The 13,244-nt window shown below is 49.0% G+C and overlaps 7 non-coding genes across 7 annotated transcripts; all 7 read left to right on the top strand.

Moving 5' to 3' along the window:
• Nucleotides 1–1,047: 1,047 nt before the first annotated feature.
• Nucleotides 1,048–1,118, top strand: TRNAG-GCC (transfer RNA glycine (anticodon GCC)). Its single transcript has one exon. It is a non-coding gene; the product is annotated as a tRNA-Gly (tRNA).
• An 889-nt stretch (nt 1,119–2,007) lies between these two features.
• On the top strand, nt 2,008–2,080 carry TRNAA-AGC (transfer RNA alanine (anticodon AGC)). The gene has a single exon. It is a non-coding gene; the product is annotated as a tRNA-Ala (tRNA).
• A 1,624-nt stretch (nt 2,081–3,704) lies between these two features.
• Nucleotides 3,705–3,775, top strand: TRNAG-GCC (transfer RNA glycine (anticodon GCC)). The gene has a single exon. It is a non-coding gene; the product is annotated as a tRNA-Gly (tRNA).
• A 5,249-nt stretch (nt 3,776–9,024) lies between these two features.
• On the top strand, nt 9,025–9,095 carry TRNAG-GCC (transfer RNA glycine (anticodon GCC)). Its single transcript has one exon. It is a non-coding gene; the product is annotated as a tRNA-Gly (tRNA).
• An 889-nt stretch (nt 9,096–9,984) lies between these two features.
• TRNAA-AGC (transfer RNA alanine (anticodon AGC)) lies at nt 9,985–10,057 on the top strand. Its single transcript has one exon. It is a non-coding gene; the product is annotated as a tRNA-Ala (tRNA).
• A 1,624-nt stretch (nt 10,058–11,681) lies between these two features.
• Nucleotides 11,682–11,752, top strand: TRNAG-GCC (transfer RNA glycine (anticodon GCC)). Its single transcript has one exon. It is a non-coding gene; the product is annotated as a tRNA-Gly (tRNA).
• Nucleotides 11,753–12,641: 889 nt separating this feature from the next.
• TRNAA-AGC (transfer RNA alanine (anticodon AGC)) lies at nt 12,642–12,714 on the top strand. The gene has a single exon. It is a non-coding gene; the product is annotated as a tRNA-Ala (tRNA).
• Nucleotides 12,715–13,244: the final 530 nt, after the last annotated feature.

Raw genomic sequence — 13,244 nt, 5'->3', positions numbered from 1 at the left:
GAGTGGATGGAAAGATGTCATATTAACCCGGTACAGGTCAATGGTCAGAGGAAATATGGTGGCCCTCGTGCAGACTGGGTTGGAGAAGATCCTCTGTTTGGGACAGAAATATTTATCAACAATCTCCCTCAAGAAATCTATGAATAGATCAATGAATTCCACAGTTCAGACTGTTGGAATATTGTATGAGTTTTGTCTTAGGATGGACAGATTAGACAAGTGAAAGCAAAGAGCTGAAAGACAGCACGTGTAGGGGACTTGGCGCATTGAGGGCTGGGTTTGTTGCCGGGCTGTCTGCGGTGTGCTCCCCGATTAATCAAAGCATTTTCTGGGTGAAAGAAAGCCCTTTGCCTAAGCAAAGAAAGAGAGATTGCCAGAGAAAAAGGTCAACTTAGCAGAGGATGGTTTCGATCCATCGACCTCTGGGTTATGGGCCCAGCACGCTTCCGCTGCGCCACTCTGCTCCAGGCCGGAAGACCCAGCAAAAATAGGAGGATGTAATATGCTACCGGTCCTACGGGACAAAAACTTCAGGAAATTCTTTGGCTGGGAGGCAACCTCGCCTGCCGCTCCACGGCCACTTTCCACATTCTGCTTATAGAAGGCTTTCATGGGAAAAGATCGGTTCCTCTCTGTTTCAGGCAGCTCCTATTGACTTTGCAGAGTCTCACATCAGGCCAATGTGGAGCCCCTCTAAAGATCTCCTACGGATGTGAATGGGGAGTGGGTCCATCCGGCAAAGTCGCAAGGTAGATTAATAGGCACTGACATTGATTTTGACAAGTCAACCCCAAGTCAAAGGTACTTAGAAAAAGCTCTGGCCCAGTCTTGGGGCTTTTCTTCTCCAATGGAAAGGCTTTCTAGCCTCAAAGACGCAATGGGCTGTCCTACATGTTCACAGTGGTGGTGTGTACGGCTGAAGAAAGGCATGTCTTTGGGTGGACTTGACCCACATCTGAATGTATTCACAGAGATGGTTACCATGGCCTAAAGCAGCACCTTTTAGCACCTGTCAGGCCAGGGAAGCCACATGTGTCATGCCAAAGAGCATTGGTGGTTCAGTGGTAGAATTCTCGCCTGCCACGCGGGAGGCCCGGGTTCGATTCCCGGCCAATGCAATTATGCTCACTTTCTATCCAGCTATCGCCTCACAGGTAGCTCAGTATCCCGCCGCCCCCAGATATCCAGTACCTTGGAAGGTGTCAAGGCTCATGTGTATTGTCTAGAACCTGCTAGTCGGTGTGAGCCTTTTTGAAACCACCTCCTTCAAATGACATCATGGAAAGCCATGGGGCCATACCGAAGGAAATGGTTGTTAGTCGCCCACGGACATGCTTGGAGGTGCCACTCTGCCACCAAGGGTTCCATGGATAACACCAGAACCCTCGCTACTGGCTGGAGAAGGAGCTTCTTCCCAAGGGATTCTGCTGTCCAAAGTCTCAGGAAAGAAAAAAGGGACCTCTGTGGAGGAAGAGTGAAAACCTTTGAAATTGGGAAAATGGAGGCTGTCTTGGTGTCTAGCGGCCACAGCCTAACCCATCAATGCTGACACGGGGAGGTGCCTGGAGATATAGCTATCTAACGTGGTAGGTGTTCTGATGCCATCTGATGGTTGGTTTCCAGATTGCATTCTGGGTGATCTTAGATGTATATACAGCATTTAAATGTGAAGCTGCAAGTAGTAAAAAATGAGGAAATATATCTATGCTTTGAGTCTGTGGAATGTAGACCTAATGTGTCATGTCAATAAGCAGCGTACGGGGTAAAAAGGTGATTTTTAATCCTTTGCGCTTGAAGATTGCATCTCTGGCAACAGTGCTAGTGAGAGAGGCAATTGTTGGTGGCAGTGAAGGAGTTGATTGCTGGCAGGTGGTATATAGCACTGGGATGCTGCATTGTGCTGTGCTGAATGAAACACAGTTACACAAAACAGATGGTGGACTTTATGCCGCGTAGCACATAAGAGAGCAGTGATCAACGAGAGCGCAAAGAAAGCACCGGAGCCAAGGGGGATTAGCTCAAGTGGTAGAGCGCTCGCTTAGCATGCGAGAGGTAGCGGGATCAATGCCCGCATCCTCCAAAGTAAAGCCCTCACGTGGGGTGACCTGCTTTGGATTTTTTTTTTCTTCAGGCTCGGCACTGAGCGCTGTGGGAAAAGCCTCGCCTCTCTAGTCAAAAGGCCAAGCAGGAGTCATCCTCGTAACATGTGCCATGGCGTTGACACTCTCGGGCAGATGTGGCTTCAGCCCATAAATTGACACAGAAGGACTAACACAAAGCATAAAGTGCTTGCTTTGCCTGCCAGAAGTCGCGCAAGGCAGTGTTGGACCAAAGCAATCTATTACCCAAAGCACGGCCAGCCTTCCATGGCCAAGAGACAATATTCCATTAGTGCAAAAAGTGCAAGTGCCATGTAGAAGCTGAGAGGTTTCCACTGGTTTTATCACCACAATCACGTCCCACTTCCTTGACACAGAAGTGTCACAGACCCAACCAGAACAGGGCTTTTGGAGGGAACTAGGGGCTAGCCTTCTGCCCACTGATTAGGGCCCATGGAGAGAGCAGATCATTCTCCAATGATGGACAACAACGCGATGAACGCTGAGAGCGAGGCTTGGATTACAACTCTGTATAAAGACAATAAATCTTCCCTTGCGGAGTGGATGGAAAGATGTCATATTAACCCGGTACAGGTCAATGGTCAGAGGAAATATGGTGGCCCTCGTGCAGACTGGGTTGGAGAAGATCCTCTGTTTGGGACAGAAATATTTATCAACAATCTCCCTCAAGAAATCTATGAATAGATCAATGAATTCCACAGTTCAGACTGTTGGAATATTGTATGAGTTTTGTCTTAGGATGGACAGATTAGACAAGTGAAAGCAAAGAGCTGAAAGACAGCACGTGTAGGGGACTTGGCGCATTGAGGGCTGGGTTTGTTGCCGGGCTGTCTGCGGTGTGCTCCCCGATTAATCAAAGCATTTTCTGGGTGAAAGAAAGCCCTTTGCCTAAGCAAAGAAAGAGAGATTGCCAGAGAAAAAGGTCAACTTAGCAGAGGATGGTTTCGATCCATCGACCTCTGGGTTATGGGCCCAGCACGCTTCCGCTGCACCACTCTGCTCCAGGCCGGAAGACCCAGCAAAAATAGGAGGATGTAATATGCTACCGGTCCTACGGGACAAAAACTTCAGGAAATTCTTTGGCTGGGAGGCAACCTCGCCTGCCGCTCCACGGCCACTTTCCACATTCTGCTTATAGAAGGCTTTCATGGGAAAAGATCGGTTCCTCTTTGTTTCAGGCAGCTCCTATTGACTTTGCAGAGTCTCACATCAGGCCAATGTGGAGCCCCTCTAAAGATCTCCTACGGATGTGAATGGGGAGTGGGTCCATCCGGCAAAGTCGCAAGGTAGATTAATAGGCACTGACATTGATTTTGACAAGTCAACCCCAAGTCAAAGGTACTTAGAAAAAGCTCTGGCCCAGTCTTGGGGCTTTTCTTCTCCAATGGAAAGGCTTTCTAGCCTCAAAGACGCAATGGGCTGTCCTACATGTTCACAGTGGTGGTGTGTACGGCTGAAGAAAGGCATGTCTTTGGGTGGACTTGACCCACATCTGAATGTATTCACAGAGATGGTTACCATGGCCTAAAGCAGCACCTTTTAGCACCTGTCAGGCCAGGGAAGCCACATGTGTCCTGCCAAAGAGCATTGGTGGTTCAGTGGTAGAATTCTCACCTGCCACGCGGGAGGCCCGGGTTCGATTCCCGGCCAATGCAATTATGCTCACTTTCTATCCAGCTATCGCCTCACAGGTAGCTCAGTATCCCGCCGCCCCCAGATATCCAGTACCTTGGAAGGTGTCAAGGCTCATGTGTATTGTCTAGAACCTGCTAGTCGGTGTGAGCCTTTTTGAAACCACCTCCTTCAAATGACATCATGGAAAGCCATGGGGCCATACCGAAGGAAATGGTTGTTAGTCGCCCACGGACATGCTTGGAGGTGCCACTCTGCCACCAAGGGTTCCATGGATAACACCAGAACCCTCGCTACTGGCTGGAGAAGGAGCTTCTTCCCAAGGGATTCTGCTGTCCAAAGTCTCAGGAAAGAAAAAAGGGACCTCTGTGGAGGAAGAGTGAAAACCTTTGAAATTGGGAAAATGGAGGCTGTCTTGGTGTCTAGCGGCCACAGCCTAACCCATCAATGCTGACACGGGGAGGTGCCTGGAGATATAGCTATCTAACGTGGTAGGTGTTCTGATGCCATCTGATGGTTGGTTTCCAGATTGCATTCTGGGTGATCTTAGATGTATATACAGCATTTAAATGTGAAGCTGCAAGTAGTAAAAAATGAGGAAATATATCTATGCTTTGAGTCTGTGGAATGTAGACCTAATGTGTCATGTCAATAAGCAGCGTACGGGGTAAAAAGGTGATTTTTAATCCTTTGCGCTTGAAGATTGCATCTCTGGCAACAGTGCTAGTGAGAGAGGCAATTGTTGGTGGCAGTGAAGGAGTTGATTGCTGGCAGGTGGTATATAGCACTGGGATGCTGCATTGTGCTGTGCTGAATGAAACACAGTTACACAAAACAGATGGTGGACTTTATGCCGCGTAGCACATAAGAGAGCAGTGATCAACGAGAGCGCAAAGAAAGCACCGGAGCCAAGGTGGATTAGCTCAAGTGGTAGAGCGCTCGCTTAGCATGCAAGAGGTAGCGGGATCAATGCCCGCATCCTCCAAAGGAAAGCCCTCACGTGGGGTGACCTGCTTTGGATTTTTTTTTTCTTCAGGCTCGGCACTGAGCGCTGTGGGAAAAGCCTCGCCTCTCTAGTCAAAAGGCCAAGCAGGAGTCATCCTCGTAACATGTGCCATGGTGTTGACACTCTCGGGCAGATGTGGCTTCAGCCCATAAATTGACACAGAAGGACTAACACAAAGCATAAAGTGCTTGCTTTGCCTGCCAGAAGTCGCGCAAGGCAGTGTTGGACCAAAGCAATCTATTACCCAAAGCACGGCCAGCCTTCCATGGCCAAGAGACAATATTCCATTAGTGCAAAAAGTGCAAGTGCCATGTAGAAGCTGAGAGGTTTCCACTGGTTTTATCACCACAATCACGTCCCACTTCCTTGACACAGAAGTGTCACAGACCCAACCAGAACAGGGCTTTTGGAGGGAACTAGGGGCTAGCCTTCTGCCCACTGATTAGGGCCCATGGAGAGAGCAGATCATTCTCCAATGATGGACAACAACGCGATGAACGCTGAGAGCGAGGCTTGGATTACAACTCTGTATAAAGACAATAAATCTTCCCTTGCGGAGTGGATGGAAAGATGTCATATTAACCCGGTACAGGTCAATGGTCAGAGGAAATATGGTGGCCCTCGTGCAGACTGGGTTGGAGAAGATCCTCTGTTTGGGACAGAAATATTTATCAACAATCTCCCTCAAGAAATCTATGAATAGATCAATGAATTCCACAGTTCAGACTGTTGGAATATTGTATGAGTTTTGTCTTAGGATGGACAGATTAGACAAGTGAAAGCAAAGAGCTGAAAGACAGCACGTGTAGGGGACTTGGCTCATTGAGGGCTGGGTTTGTTGCCGGGCTGTCTGCGGTGTGCTCCCCGATTAATCAAAGCATTTTCTGGGTGAAAGAAAGCCCTTTGCCTAAGCAAAGAAAGAGAGATTGCCAGAGAAAAAGGTCAACTTAGCAGAGGATGGTTTCGATCCATCGACCTCTGGGTTATGGGCCCAGCATGCTTCCGCTGCGCCACTCTGCTCCAGGCCGGAAGACCCAGCAAAAATAGGAGGATGTAATATGCTACCGGTCCTACGGGACAAAAACTTCAGGAAATTCTTTGGCTGGGAGGCAACCTCGCCTGCCGCTCCACGGCCACTTTCCACATTCTGCTTATAGAAGGCTTTCATGGGAAAAGATCGGTTCCTCTCTGTTTCAGGCAGCTCCTATTGACTTTGCAGAGTCTCACATCAGGCCAATGTGGAGCCCCTCTAAAGATCTCCTACGGATGTGAATGGGGAGTGGGTCCATCCGGCAAAGTCGCAAGGTAGATTAATAGGCACTGACATTGATTTTGACAAGTCAACCCCAAGTCAAAGGTACTTAGAAAAAGCTCTGGCCCAGTCTTGGGGCTTTTCTTCTCCAATGGAAAGGCTTTCTAGCCTCAAAGACGCAATGGGCTGTCCTACATGTTCACAGTGGTGGTGTGTACGGCTGAAGAAAGGCATGTCTTTGGGTGGACTTGACCCACATCTGAATGTATTCACAGAGATGGTTACCATGGCCTAAAGCAGCACCTTTTAGCACCTGTCAGGCCAGGGAAGCCACATGTGCCCTGCCAAAGAGCATTGGTGGTTCAGTGGTAGAATTCTCGCCTGCCACGCGGGAGGCCCGGGTTCGATTCCCAGCCAATGCAATTATGCTCACTTTCTATCCAGCTATCGCCTCACAGGTAGCTCAGTATCCCGCCGCCCCCAGATATCCAGTACCTTGGAAGGTGTCAAGGCTCATGTGTATTGTCTAGAACCTGCTAGTCGGTGTGAGCCTTTTTGAAACCACCTCCTTCAAATGACATCATGGAAAGCCATGGGGCCATACCGAAGGAAATGGTTGTTAGTCGCCCACGGACATGCTTGGAGGTGCCACTCTGCCACCAAGGGTTCCATGGATAACACCAGAACCCTCGCTACTGGCTGGAGAAGGAGCTTCTTCCCAAGGGATTCTGCTGTCCAAAGTCTCAGGAAAGAAAAAAGGGACCTCTGTGGAGGAAGAGTGAAAACCTTTGAAATTGGGAAAATGGAGGCTGTCTTGGTGTCTAGCGGCCACAGCCTAACCCATCAATGCTGACACGGGGAGGTGCCTGGAGATATAGCTATCTAACGTGGTAGGTGTTCTGATGCCATCTGATGGTTGGTTTCCAGATTGCATTCTGGGTGATCTTAGATGTATATACAGCATTTAAATGTGAAGCTGCAAGTAGTAAAAAATGAGGAAATATATCTATGCTTTGAGTCTGTGGAATGTAGACCTAATGTGTCATGTCAATAAGCAGCGTACGGGGTAAAAAGGTGATTTTTAATCCTTTGCGCTTAAAGATTGCATCTCTGGCAACAGTGCTAGTGAGAGAGGCAATTGTTGGTGGCAGTGAAGGAGTTGATTGCTGGCAGGTGGTATATAGCACTGGGATGCTGCATTGTGCTGTGCTGAATGAAACACAGTTACACAAAACAGATGGTGGACTTTATGCCGCGTACCACATAAGAGAGCAGTGATCAACGAGAGCGCAAAGAAAGCACCGGAGCCAAGGGGGATTAGCTCTAGTGGTAGAGCGCTCGTTTAGCATGCGAGAGGTAGCGGGATCAATGCCCGCATCCTCCAAAGGAAAGCCCTCACGTGGGGTGACCTGCTTTGGATTTTTTTTTTCTTCAGGCTCGGCACTGAGCGCTGTGGGAAAAGCCTCGCCTCTCTAGTCAAAAGGCCAAGCAGGAGTCATCCTCGTAACATGTGCCATGGCGTTGACACTCTCGGGCAGATGTGGCTTCAGCCCATAAATTGACACAGAAGGACTAACACAAAGCATAAAGTGCTTGCTTTGCCTGCCAGAAGTCGCGCAAGGCAGTGTTGGACCAAAGCAATCTATTACCCAAAGCACGGCCAGCCTTCCATGGCCAAGAGACAATATTCCATTAGTGCAAAAAGTGCAAGTGCCATGTAGAAGCTGAGAGGTTTCCACTGGTTTTATCACCACAATCACGTCCCACTTCCTTGACACAGAAGTGTCACAGACCCAACCAGAACAGGGCTTTTGGAGGGAACTAGGGGCTAGCCTTCTGCCCACTGATTAGGGCCCATGGAGAGAGCAGATCATTCTCCAATGATGGACAACAACGCGATGAACGCTGAGAGCGAGGCTTGGATTACAACTCTGTATAAAGACAATAAATCTTCCCTTGCGGAGTGGATGGAAAGATGTCATATTAACCCGGTACAGGTCAATGGTCAGAGGAAATATGGTGGCCCTCGTGCAGACTGGGTTGGAGAAGATCCTCTGTTTGGGACAGAAATATTTATCAACAATCTCCCTCAAGAAATCTATGAATAGATCAATGAATTCCACAGTTCAGACTGTTGGAATATTGTATGAGTTTTGTCTTAGGATGGACAGATTAGACAAGCGAAAGCAAAGAGCTGAAAGACAGCACGTGTAGGGGACTTGGCGCATTGAGGGCTGGGTTTGTTGCCGGGCTGTCTGCGGTGTGCTCCCCGATTAATCAAAGCATTTTCTGGGTGAAAGAAAGCCCTTTGCCTAAGCAAAGAAAGAGAGATTGCCAGAGAAAAAGGTCAACTTAGCAGAGGATGGTTTCGATCCATCGACCTCTGGGTTATGGGCCCAGCACGCTTCCGCTGCGCCACTCTGCTCCAGGCCAAGGCCAGAAGACCCAGCAAAAATAGGAGGATGTAATATGCTACCGGTCCTACGGGACAAAAACTTCAGGAAATTCTTTGGCTGGGAGGCAACCTCGCCTGCCGCTCCACGGCCACTTTCCACATTCTGCTTATAGAAGGCTTTCATGGGAAAAGATCGGTTCCTCTCTGTTTCAGGCAGCTCCTATTGACTTTGCAGAGTCTCACATCAGGCCAATGTGGAGCCCCTCTAAAGATCTCCTACGGATGTGAATGGGGAGTGGGTCCATCCGGCAAAGTCGCAAGGTAGATTAATAGGCACTGACATTGATTTTGACAAGTCAACCCCAAGTCAAAGGTACTTAGAAAAAGCTCTGGCCCAGTCTTGGGGCTTTTCTTCTCCAATGGAAAGGCTTTCTAGCCTCAAAGACGCAATGGGCTGTCCTACATGTTCACAGTGGTGGTGTGTACGGCTGAAGAAAGGCATGTCTTTGGGTGGACTTGACCCACATCTGAATGTATTCACAGAGATGGTTACCATGGCCTAAAGCAGCACCTTTTAGCACCTGTCAGGCCAGGGAAGCCACATGTGTCCTGCCAAAGAGCATTGGTGGTTCAGTGGTAGAATTCTCGCCTGCCACGCGGGAGGCCCGGGTTCGATTCCCGGCCAATGCAATTATGCTCACTTTCTATCCAGCTATCGCCTCACAGGTAGCTCAGTATCCCGCCGCCCCCAGATATCCAGTACCTTGGAAGGTGTCAAGGCTCATGTGTATTGTCTAGAACCTGCTAGTCGGTGTGAGCCTTTTTGAAACCACCTCCTTCAAATGACATCATGGAAAGCCATGGGGCCATACCGAAGGAAATGGTTGTTAGTCGCCCACGGACATGCTTGGAGGTGCCACTCTGCCACCAAGGGTTCCATGGATAACACCAGAACCCTCGCTACTGGCTGGAGAAGGAGCTTCTTCCCAAGGGATTCTGCTGTCCAAAGTCTCAGGAAAGAAAAAAGGGACCTCTGTGGAGGAAGAGTGAAAACCTTTGAAATTGGGAAAATGGAGGCTGTCTTGGTGTCTAGCGGCCACAGCCTAACCCATCAATGCTGACACGGGGAGGTGCCTGGAGATATAGCTATCTAACGTGGTAGGTGTTCTGATGCCATCTGATGGTTGGTTTCCAGATTGCATTCTGGGTGATCTTAGATGTATATACAGCATTTAAATGTGAAGCTGCAAGTAGTAAAAAATGAGGAAATATATCTATGCTTTGAGTCTGTGGAATGTAGACCTAATGTGTCATGTCAATAAGCAGCGTACGGGGTAAAAAGGTGATTTTTAATCCTTTGCGCTTGAAGATTGCATCTCTGGCAACAGTGCTAGTGAGAGAGGCAATTGTTGGTGGCAGTGAAGGAGTTGATTGCTGGCAGGTGGTATATAGCACTGGGATGCTGCATTGTGCTGTGCTGAATGAAACACAGTTACACAAAACAGATGGTGGACTTTATGCCGCGTAGCACATAAGAGAGCAGTGATCAACGAGAGCGCAAAGAAAGCACCGGAGCCAAGGGGGATTAGCTCAAGTGGTAGAGCGCTCGCTTAGCATGCGAGAGGTAGCGGGATCAATGCCCGCATCCTCCAAAGGAAAGCCCTCACGTGGGGTGACCTGCTTTGGATTTTTTTTTTCTTCAGGCTCGGCACTGAGCGCTGTGGGAAAAGCCTCGCCTCTCTAGTCAAAAGGCCAAGCAGGAGTCATCCTCGTAACATGTGCCATGGCGTTGACACTCTCGGGCAGATGTGGCTTCAGCCCATAAATTGACACAGAAGGACTAACACAAAGCATAAAGTGCTTGCTTTGCCTGCCAGAAGTCGCGCAAGGCAGTGTTGGACCAAAGCAATCTATTACCCAAAGCACGGCCAGCCTTCCATGGCCAAGAGACAATATTCCATTAGTGCAAAAAGTGCAAGTGCCATGTAGAAGCTGAGAGGTTTCCACTGGTTTTATCACCACAATCACGTCCCACTTCCTTGACACAGAAGTGTCACAGACCCAACCAGAACAGGGCTTTTGGAGGGAACTAGGGGCTAGCCTTCTGCCCACTGATTAGGGCCCATGGAGAGAGCAGATCATTCTCCAATGATGGACAACAACGCGATGAACGCTGAGAGCGAGGCTTGGATTACAACTCTGTATAAAGACAATAAATCTTCCCTTGCGGAGTGGATGGAAAGATGTCATATTAACCCGGTACAGGTCAATGGTCAGAGGAAATATGGTGGCCCTCGTGCAGACTGGGTTGGAGAAGATCCTCTGTTTGGGACAGAAATATTTATCAACAATCTCCCTCAAGAAATCTATGAATAGATCAATGAATTCCACAGTTCAGACTGTTGGAATATTGTATGAGTTTTGTCTTAGGATGGACAGATTAGACAAGTGAAAGCAAAGAGCTGAAAGACAGCACGTGTAGGGGACTTGGCGCATTGAGGGCTGGGTTTGTTGCCGGGCTGTCTGCGGTGTGCTCCCCGATTAATCAAAGCATTTTCTGGGTGAAAGAAAGCCCTTTGCCTAAGCAAAGAAAGAGAGATTGCCAGAGAAAAAGGTCAACTTAGCAGAGGATGGTTTCGATCCATCGACCTCTGGGTTATGGGCCCAGCACGCTTCCGCTGCGCCACTCTGCTCCAGGCCGGAAGACCCAGCAAAAATGGGAGGATGTAATATGCTACCGGTCCTACGGGACAAAAACTTCAGGAAATTCTTTGGCTGGGAGGCAACCTCGCCTGCCGCTCCACGGCCACTTTCCACATTCTGCTTATAGAAGGCTTTCATGGGAAAAGATCGGTTCCTCTCTGTTTCAGGCAGCTCCTATTGACTTTGCAGAGTCTCACATCAGGCCAATGTGGAGCCCCTCTAAAGATCTCCTACGGATGTGAATGGGGAGTGGGTCCATCCGGCAAAGTCGCAAGGTAGATTAATAGGCACTGACATTGATTTTGACAAGTCAACCCCAAGTCAAATGTACTTAGAAAAAGCTCTGGGCCAGTCTTGGGGCTTTTCTTCTCCAATGGAAAGGCTTTCTAGCCTCAAAGACGCAATGGGCTGTCCTACATGTTCACAGTGGTGGTGTGTACGGCTGAAGAAAGGCATGTCTTTGGGTGGACTTGACCCACATCTGAATGTATTCACAGAGATGGTTACCATGGCCTAAAGCAGCACCTTTTAGCACCTGTCAGGCCAGGGAAGCCACATGTGTCCTGCCAAAGAGCATTGGTGGTTCAGTGGTAGAATTCTCACCTGCCACGCGGGAGGCCCGGGTTCGATTCCCGGCCAATGCAATTATGCTCACTTTCTATCCAGCTATCGCCTCACAGGTAGCTCAGTATCCCGCCGCCCCCAGATATCCAGTACCTTGGAAGGTGTCAAGGCTCATGTGTATTGTCTAGAACCTGCTAGTCGGTGTGAGCCTTTTTGAAACCACCTCCTTCAAATGACATCATGGAAAGCCATGGGGCCATACCGAAGGAAATGGTTGTTAGTCGCCCACGGACATGCTTGGAGGTGCCACTCTGCCACCAAGGGTTCCATGGATAACACCAGAACCCTCGCTACTGGCTGGAGAAGGAGCTTCTTCCCAAGGGATTCTGCTGTCCAAAGTCTCAGGAAAGAAAAAAGGGACCTCTGTGGAGGAAGAGTGAAAACCTTTGAAATTGGGAAAATGGAGGCTGTCTTGGTGTCTAGCGGCCACAGCCTAACCCATCAATGCTGACACGGGGAGGTGCCTGGAGATATAGCTATCTAACGTGGTAGGTGTTCTGATGCCATCTGATGGTTGGTTTCCAGATTGCATTCTGGGTGATCTTAGATGTATATACAGCATTTAAATGTGAAGCTGCAAGTAGTAAAAAATGAGGAAATATATCTATGCTTTGAGTCTGTGGAATGTAGACCTAATGTGTCATGTCAATAAGCAGCGTACGGGGTAAAAAGGTGATTTTTAATCCTTTGCGCTTGAAGATTGCATCTCTGGCAACAGTGCTAGTGAGAGAGGCAATTGTTGGTGGCAGTGAAGGAGTTGATTGCTGGCAGGTGGTATATAGCACTGGGATGCTGCATTGTGCTGTGCTGAATGAAACACAGTTACACAAAACAGATGGTGGACTTTATGCCGCGTAGCACATAAGAGAGCAGTGATCAACGAGAGCGCAAAGAAAGCACCGGAGCCAAGGGGGATTAGCTCAAGTGGTAGAGCGCTCGCTTAGCATGCGAGAGGTAGCGGGATCAATGCCCGCATCCTCCAAAGGAAAGCCCTCACGTGGGGTGACCTGCTTTGGATTTTTTTTTTCTTCAGGCTCGGCACTGAGCGCTGTGGGAAAAGCCTCGCCTCTCTAGTCAAAAGGCCAAGCAGGAGTCATCCTCGTAACATGTGCCATGGCGTTGACACTCTCGGGCAGATGTGGCTTCAGCCCATAAATTGACACAGAAGGACTAACACAAAGCATAAAGTGCTTGCTTTGCCTGCCAGAAGTCGCGCAAGGCAGTGTTGGACCAAAGCAATCTATTACCCAAAGCACGGCCAGCCTTCCATGGCCAAGAGACAATATTCCATTAGTGCAAAAAGTGCAAGTGCCATGTAGAAGCTGAGAGGTTTCCACTGGTTTTATCACCACAATCACGTCCCACTTCCTTGACACAGAAGTGTCACAGACCCAACCAGAACAGGGCTTTTGGAGGGAACTAGGGGCTAGCCTTCTGCCCACTGATTAGGGCCCATGGAGAGAGCAGATCATTCTCCAATGATGGACAACAACGCGATGAACGCTGAGAGCG

This window comes from Staurois parvus, unplaced genomic scaffold (genome assembly GCF_062004578.1).
Source record: "Staurois parvus isolate SC_StPar_1 unplaced genomic scaffold, SC_StPar_1.0 ptg002404l, whole genome shotgun sequence".
Lineage (NCBI taxonomy): Eukaryota > Metazoa > Chordata > Amphibia > Anura > Ranidae > Staurois > Staurois parvus.
Note: the sequence above shows the minus strand (reverse complement) of the source record. Positions and strands in the feature narration are given on the sequence as shown.